Source organism: Lathyrus oleraceus, chromosome 4 (assembly GCF_024323335.1).
Source record: "Lathyrus oleraceus cultivar Zhongwan6 chromosome 4, CAAS_Psat_ZW6_1.0, whole genome shotgun sequence".
Classification (NCBI taxonomy): Eukaryota; Viridiplantae; Streptophyta; class Magnoliopsida; order Fabales; family Fabaceae; genus Lathyrus; species Lathyrus oleraceus.
The window spans coordinates 487,322,337-487,332,127 of record NC_066582.1 but is presented as its reverse complement, the minus strand read 5'-3'; positions in this window follow the sequence as shown (position 1 = coordinate 487,332,127).

The window sequence follows — 9,791 nt, the reverse complement described above, 5'->3', positions numbered from 1 at the left end:
TTTTAATAAGGTTTAATGTGTGTGTGATTTATCCACACTAGTTGTTTAAGGCCGACCAAAGACCCAAATCACTAAGGTCCAAATCAATCCAAATTCATTCCACATAACCCGGGATATAAGGTTCACATCACATGAAATGCAAGGTACACTTTCTGATCTCTATTTTTTCACTCCACTCATCTTAAATCTTGATCTGACTTGGGCCTTTGAGTGATAACCATGCAAGTCCATCCTATACCTCCGCATTGGAGATTATCCCCACTGGTTCAGGATTTATCATCATCAAATTACACCTAATTTTGGTTCCAAAGCGGAACAATGGTGCCGTCTGTGGGAATCATTCTGATTCCTAAGAAATTCTAAGAGCATATCATCTTTGATCTAAAACCATAGCTATACCAGAAGCAGAGGGAGTAGAAGCGATAACTCTGTTAGTCATGTCCAAGATATCCATTCCATCCTCCGATTCAGTTCTCCACCGATTATCACTTATCGATTAGATCCACGGTGCTACGACATCTCGTATCTGCTTGTTATCAGAGTCCTTTTTACTAACGGTAGATAATGGCGTTCAACGGAGCATAGATCAATTGGAGTTAGGATTTCTAGATTGCAAAAAGATCAATGGAACTTCGAACTTCGATCTATCTCTTATTCTAGCGACCACCATCAACGATAGAAATTTGATGAGATTCCTCGTGGATGATAGAAGCTCTTGCAACATCCTTTATGCTGACACGTTAGAAGGACTAGGAATTCATCATACAGATAAGAGTTCATAATTGTTGTGGAGAGATATTGGGCTTCAGCGACTTGATAACTCGCCCTTGTGGAATGATATATCTGGAATTGACGATTGGAAAGGGAGTGCGTGAGAGAAAGGTAATCCTTAGATTCCTTGTAATTTTGTGTAGTAGTGTCATACCCTAAAATGTGTCATCCCCTTTTCATTTTTTCATCCAACCTATGACTTGAGATTCATCAGCACCTCATTCATGTACATCATTTATATATGTTAACACTTGCTAATAATCATCATAGATTCAAAGCTTATGGATTGCAATGTTAGGGTTTGCCCGTGGACCAAGCCCTAGAGGTGTGGTTTGGCTCTTCATATGGAATCAATGGGGTGAAACCCTAATTTCTTGATCTTTGGGACATAGATTCAAGGAGACCATAACTTGGCATTCATTTGGGCATAAAAACCTTAACTTTTGATTGTGCTACTATGAGACCTTGTGATTGATTTTTGAGCATTGATTTGATCATTTGTATCCTAATTGTACGCCCATGTGTTGGGAGATTGACTGTGGAGCTTCATGCTTGGTTTGAAGACCTTGATTAGGGGGGTGCATAATGAAACTCTAATTAAGGGTGCCCTTTTGAGGTTGACTTTTGATCATGGGATTGACTGAAACCCTGGCTCATTAGGGAGAAATTATTAACCATTTTTTCATGTATCATCAACCATTAAACTTTCCATTATGCATGAGATTCATTCATCTAATCTACATGTCCATTTCTTTTGGTTTCATCTAGATCAAGGTTTGGTCGTTACATCCATTCTTATGTTGCTTTCAAACTCTTAAGTTTGGTTCATGGTCATTGTTTCCATCCATATGGTATTTTCTTGGTCATTAGTCTTTGGTCTTTAGTCCATTCAAGTTCAATCAAGTCCTCATTCATGCCACATCCAAGTTGATTAAGATTTAAGTGTTTGTGCTTGGTTCATTGTCCACAACCTTTTTTTACAATATCATTCATTATTCATTTCAATCAATACCAAGTCTATTCAAATATCATTTTCATTCATTTCCTTACAAATTATCCATGTACATGCAAAATCACAAGATTGACCAAATTTGCTACAGTTGACTTTTGGTCAACAATTGACTTTTTTTGTCAACCAATTGACCAAAGTCAATTGACCCTCCCTTGACCCCTAAGACATTTTTATATTCATTCTACCATGTTTCATCACTAAAATCCTTGTTTCATTGGTTTTCTTCATGATTAAGGGACTTGGTCCATTTCTAGGTCAGACCACCATTTGGACCAAGAAACCAAGTCCATAACTAGGTCCATTTCTTGGTCAGACCACCAAACAGACCAACAATTGGACATACATGAAACCTTCCCATTTTAAACCATTCTTTATTTTTAAAAAATAAATACTTTTATTTAAAAAAATTGATTTCACTAAATAAATAGTGGTGTGGCGGGGATACCCGGACCCAACCCGAACTCGTTTGGGACGAGTTTGGATTTTAATTCTCCATCCCTGATGGGGATTGGGGTGGGGAAAGAGGATTGTTTTGGGATTAAGGTTTGAGTTTGGGGAAGGTAAAAATTGTCCCTGGCCCGCCCCGTTGTCATGTCTAAGCTCGTCTATCATGATAGAGAAGGAGAAACGACCATTATTAGCACCGACCTGGAGGAAGCAAAGAAGATTAAAGAACTCATCCTGAAAGACATTCTCGCATCGGTGACAAGAGAAAAAGAAGGTTCAGGGAATACTAATACGCTCGACCTAGGCGTGCACGAGGATGAAGTTAGGTCTATTCCATATGGTGAATTTGAGTTTATCCAACTCGGTGATAACCCTTCTTGGTCAGTAAAGATAGGATATGGACTTCCCTTTTAGGTAAGATCCACCCTAGTTGAATTTCTTCAGGCCAACACTGACCATTCCTCCATCTCACCGTATTAGATGCTTGTCACCAAACCCAGTGTGGAATCCCACTAGTTGAATCTGGAATACATGACCCACTAGGTATCCCAACGGCAAAGGAGGCAGCCCTCGAAGAAAGCTGAAGTTACCGTAAGAACATTGAAAGAAATATTGGACGCCAGATTCATTTCCGAGGAGAAGTCAATAAAATGGTTGTCCAACATCGTTCTAGGGAAGAAAGCCTCAAAAAATGGAGGATGTGTATGTTGAATACATGGATCTTAATAGAGCATGCCCAAAGAATTCTCACATGCTCTCGAACATTGACATGCTTTTAGATAACTCATTCGGGTAAAACTTACTATAATTCATGGAGACCTACTTTGGGTATAATTAAATATCTATGTTTGGGCATGACTGGATAAAGAAAACATTCATAACCGAGCTTTCCAACTACCAATACAACTTCTTGCCCTTCGGGTTGAAGAATGCTGGTGCGACATATCAAAGGATGATGAACAAAATATTTTAGGAAGAGATATGGGAGACGTTGAAGGTGTAAATGGATGACATGATTGTAAAATCCAGTCGGGAGGAGCTCTATGCTAAGCACCTCAAACGATATTCAAAAGGGTCCGACAATATAACATTACACTTAATCCAGAGAAGTGCACCTTTGGGGTAAGAGCTGGAAAATTCTTAGGCTTCTACCTAACTGAGCAAGAAATCAAAGCAAACCTCAAAAAGTGAGAAACAATGATCCGAATGAGCACGGCGACGCCGAAGAAGGAGGTCCAAAAGTTTAATGGTATGTTGACTTATCTAAATAGGTTGATTTAAAAATCCTCCCAACACGTTTTGCCTTTCTACAAGCTCTTGAGAAAGAAGGCAAAATTCTAGTGGACACTCGATTATAAAGATGCATATGAGTCTTTGACGAAAACCCTAGAGACACCCGTGACACTCACTCGCTATTTATGGGGGAAACATTGTACCTGTACCTAGCGTTCATGGAGGAAATGGTGAGTGTCGTCCCGACCAGAAGGTATGACTTTAGCCATAGCTCTGTGTACTTCATATCGAAGGTTTTGGAGGGGGAAGAGACGCGATACTAGAAGATTGAAAAAGCAGCCTTGGCATTAGTGACAACGTCACAAAAGCTTAAAAGATACTTTCCTCCATATTCCATAAGTTTCCTGACGGATTTTCTTCTCAAATAGTGTTTTACCAACTAGATTTGGTCGGGCGTCTAATGAAATTGGCCATAAAGTTATCAGAGTTCGAAGTATCTTTTGAAGCATGGAAAGCTTTGAAGGCTCAAATGTTTGCCGACTACCTAAACGAATTAACCTTTGTACCTCCAGAGCCATATCGCACATGGGTGATATTCACGGACGGATCTTCCAACAGTCAAGGAAGCGGTGCAGGCGTGATTTTAGAGAACAACTCTAGACTCGTGGTGGAAGATTCCCTGAGGCTCTAGTTCTCTACCAATAATAATTAAATTGAGTATGAAACAATAGTTGTTAGGATAACACTGGCCGAAGAAATGGGAGCCGAACACATCAAGTTTTGAACGGATTTCTAATTGGTCGTATCTCAAATTAGAGGGAGATACAAGTTAAAGACCATTATTGCAATGATATATCAAACTAGCCACTGAAATATTGGCGAGATTCATGGCATTTGAAATTGCTTATGTTCTGCGAGAAGAAAATACTCATGTTGACGTATTGTTCTGGTTGGCCATCGTAAGGAGCCAACAGATTAATCACTCTTTCTTCCAAGAAACCATAAAAGACCCAAGCATTGAATCCATGGGGTAGATAGTGGACTCCGTAGGTAACACCTCCCCACCTTCAAGGATGTCCCTAATTCAGAAGTATATTGAGTTAGGGAGTCTTCCGTCAGATCCGTCTGAGGCAGCCCTGTAAAGAGAAAGGCTGGTAAATACACGACGGTTTGAGGGAATTTGTATAAAAGAGACCTATATACACCCTTTATCAAATTCCTAGGGAATGAGGAAGCCGCTTACGGCCATCTAGAAGTGCACGAAGGGATAATCGGGCTCCATCTGAGGGCTAGGGAATTGGCTAAAAATACTCTAAGAGTAGGGTATTTATGGCCAACCATGTTCTGGGATGCCCAAAAATATGTGAAAAAGTGTGACCAATGCCAATGACATGTGGATGTTTTCGACGCTTCATCCACGGAGTTGCATGCTCTGACATCACCATGGTTGTTCCTACAATGAGGTCTAGACATCCTCGGTTTATTCTCCCCTCCCTCGTTCCTATATATATATATATATATATATATATATATATATATATATATATATATATATATATATGTGTGTGTGTAAATCAATACATAGCAATATATTGCGTCTTTCACTTTAATAAAATCCATTTTTACAATATAGTTTCTCTCTCATCTCGTTCTTCTTTATTTTTCTTGAAAATCCTAATTATTTCAACAATTAAATCTAACTCATACCTACAAAATTTATTTATAATGTGAGAGAAGTGTCACTCTATATAATTATTTTCACACTATATCTTTAATTAATATGAGACTTGAGTTTTTTTTCTAATACACATTTTCATATCCAACACCGTTAAAATTAAACTAAGTGTGTGAATATAAATGACGGATGATCCAAATAAATTGATATACTTTAATATCATAATAGAATTAAAGTTTAACTTAAAATCACTCAAAACTTGAGTTGATATACTAATCATATAAGAGTTCAATCATACTTAATTCACTTAAAAAAATTATTTTATAGTATCTTAAATTTTAAAAAATAAAAGTAACTCATCATTTTCTACCAAAACTCTCCATCCAAACATATTCTAAACTCTCCTTAAAACCACACGAGTGAAAGCATTAGATGTAAGAGAAGCTGTTATTTGATTTCGTGAGATGAAAATATAAAAAATGTCTATTGAATTAGAGTGTAAGTTAGTGTTTATCGACAATGTTGATAACTCTAAATCATACTGAATTTGAATTTTATTTGAATTTTGTGACTTGATATTCAAAGTAGTTTCATGTGTGATTTATTTTAAAATTTTCTTTCATCTAGTTTTTATATTAAAAATATATATTTTTTAATTTATCGAATACTTAATGTGACAAATGTTCATCCCAAAAAATAGAGTTGGGTAAGGCTGGTCCGCATATATTATATCTTTAAAATGTAAAAATTGCAACTTTTAGGATGAAACTATACTCCATAGAGTCGCGAACTTAATTAATTTTTTCATAAAAAAATACTAACAAAACAGACCTGACAAACGAATCAAACTTGTTTTTCATAAACTAAATTAATTTTTTTTTAATTGAGATAAATGGATATAAATTATATAGAGATAATATTTATTTGTATTTATATATTAAAATAAATAAATTATTAATATTTATAAATTAATAAAAAATATATAATAATAACATACATTAAGTTTTTCATCAAATATCTTTCAAACATAAAAGTACAATTACAATAAATGCTAAAATTAGATTTTGTTTTACAAAAAATGCTAAAATTACATGAATAGGAGAATATTTTAAAAGATTTTTTTTTACTTCTTATTTTTATTTTTTAAAGAGTAATGCTAAATGAAGAAATATTCACTTGAAAACTATGAACAAATTTTAATAAAAAAAATATAATAACTTTTTATTATTTTTATACGTAGATTTCTTGTGCCCTTTAACATGTGTTTTTAGATTACAAATTACTGGTACTAAGTTAATGATGAATCTAATGAAGCACCGGCCTAGTCTATACATTATCTATAATCTTGTTTGTTGTTTGGCTTTTGTGTCTTGTTTTGTGTAAATGTGATAATTGAGTCACCTTTTTTTTAACAAGATCTACTACTCTCTCTGTCACTCATAAAAATGAATTTTAAATCTTAATAATTATTCTAAACAAAACTCATCAAATTTTAAATTAATTAATATTTATTATTATTATATTTTTGATTGAATTCAAAAGTATTTAATGATGATAATTAATTCATCAAATATAATTAAAAGTATTATAATAAAACTTATTTCGATAGTAAATAAAACAACTATTATTACTTACACTTAACTACTCCCTCGGTCCGAAGATGAGTGATCCATTTGAAATAAAAAAATGTTTCAAAATGAATTATCCATTTTGATTTTCAATGCATCTTTTTCAATTTTATCATCTAATTAATATTACTTTTATCATTTTCAATACATGATAAGGATACTGTAAAAATATCACTCTCTCTCTCTTTCAATTATTCATTTTTCTTAATCGATGGAAAATAGTCAACTGAATCACTCATTGTGGGACAAAGAGAATAGTTTTTTAATCATTACTCTATCTGTCCCATAAAAATATCTTATTTAAATTATACGCGATTATTAAGAAAATAATTAGATATGTTGATTTTAATGATAAATATAACAATATTATTTACTAGAATACTTTTATTAATTGTAGTTAACAAAATACTTAAAAAAAGTGGAAGTTAGTAGTAATGGAAAAAAATAATAAATGTTGCATTAATATTATAAAATAATAATTATTTAAAAACAGAAAAAAATTCAAAGGAGATAATTTTTATAAGACGAAGGGAGTACTACTTCAGTCCCAAATTATAAGACGTTTTATATTTTTTATACAAATTAAAAAACATAATGATTATTGTACTTGAAAGATAAATTATGCCTGACTTTACAATATTACATTTTATTTATTATAGATGAAATATAAATTTAAAGAATTGAAAGAAGAAATAGTAATAATTGATAAATTATACATTCGAAAAAAAAGTCATTAATCTTGTATTGTAATCGTAAAGTAATTTATATTTTGGAACAAATATTTTTTTAAAATAACTTATAATTTAGCAGAAAAAATATAAAAATAATATAATTATCATCTAATGAAATTATTTATAAACTAAATATCTTAATTTCTAACACATGATTACTTATTTATTCAAAATCTGATAACTATGGTAATAAAATTGCCGAAATTATCCTATTATGGTCGAAAGTAACGGTATTATTGATTTTTTTTTAAAGTTTAATGGTTAGATTTATATCCTTTAAAAATAAATAAGTATGATATTATGAGTCTGAACTTACATGTTAATTAAGTTAGTTTAAGGAGAAAAAATTTGTTGTTGTATTTATATGTGATTATGGTGTATATTCATGATTTCCTCTCTATCTCTAAATATAAACCCTCATTTTATCAAAAATTAGTCCATAAATTTATAATCACACTTTCAAATTATTATATACACTTATTGCTTCTATTCCAAATAAATCCTTAATTAATACTACTATCAAGTGTTTTGGAAAATAAAAAATTATACCATTATATATGCATATTCAAATGGTTGGGTTATCCTCCTATTTTGAGGTGACTTAAATGAATGTGGATTAATAGTTATTGTGTGTAAGTCTTTGTTATTATCCAACAAAGTGGAATATGATTAACATGTGAAAAACAACAAAAGAAAAGAGAAGAGAATATTGAAAACCCTAGTAGCCACACCAAATTCCACAACCCCAATTAAGCACAAACCAGTTCTACAATATCAGAGTTCGCACACAATTCAACTGTTGGATCATTCTAAAATTTTGGAAAAGTGTTCGTCACCCATAGGAGTACATTCTGAACGGTGGAGATCGGATTTTGAGCATTCTAAGTTTGTCCGATGAATCCATTTGTGAGGTGCAAATTTCTTTGTGTTTCTGGATTGTTTGTCTCTCTTGATTCTTGTTGTATTCTAAGATTGATTGTAGATATTGATGATGTTTATGCATGTCTTTAACAAGTGTTAGAGAGAACCTTGCTTGTACCCATTGTTTGATTATATTGGATATTTAAGTGGCCTACGGGTCCTGTGATTTTTTAATCATAATTAATGAAGGTTTTTCCACGCTAAAATTGTGTTGTGTTGTTTTGTGTGTTTTGTTGATTGTTGTTGCATTTGATATTTGGGAGAGATTGTGTTGTTGGATTATTCTGTTGCACTGTGGATTTCCTCTCAACAAGTGGTATCTATAGTCATGGTTTGATTTGTGTAACGATGGAGACGAACACATATAGGATGGTGAGTTTGAATGGATCCAACTACAATGTTTGGAAAGGGAAGATGAAAGATTTGCTTTATGTTAAAGACTTTCACTTGCCGGTTTTCTCTAGTGAAAAACCTGATGAAAAAAGTGATGAAGAATGGGCTTTGTTGCATAAACAAGTTTGTAGTTACATTCGTCAATGGGTGGATGATAATGTTTTAAATCATGTGAGCTCGGTAACTCATGTTCGCTCTCTTTGGACCAAACTTGAGGAGTTGTATGCAAGAAAGACGGGGAACAATAAGTTGTTATTGTTCAAGCAACTAATGTCATTGAGGTATATTGATGGTTCACCAATGACCGATCACTTGAACACTTTCCAAGGGATTCTAAATTAATTGTCGGTGACAAATCTTTACCTTTGATGATGAAATTCAAGGTTTGTGGCTTCTTGGTACTTTTCCTAATTCTTGGAAGACTTTTAGGACATCCTTGTCTAACTCTGTTCCAAATGGTATCATCTTGATCGACTTGGCTAAAAGTAATGTGTTTAATGAGGAGTTAAGGACATCCTTTTTCTTCATATTATGAGGTTTTGGTTACCGAATCGAGGGGGAGATATCAATATTAGACACCTCAGATTACCGAATTAAGTGTCATCATTGCGAGAAAAAGGGACACATAAAAAGGTATTGTCAAAAGTTGAAAAGGGAAAACAAGAAGAAGAACTACAACAACGACAAAAAGGAAGGTAAGAATAATGAAGATGTTGTTATTGTTGATGATTTCTTTGGTGTTTGTGATAGTTGTATAGAGAATGTCAATCTATCATGTGATGAGATGGATTGGGTGGTTGATAATGGTGTTTCTACTCATGCAACCTCGAGACGTGGTCTTTTTTCAACTTATGAGACCAGTGACTTTGGGATTGTTCGTATGGAAATAATGGGCAAGCTAATGTCATCGGAATATGATATATTTGTGTCGAAACTAGCAATGAGACTACTCTAGTTGTCAAAGGCGTGGAATACATTCC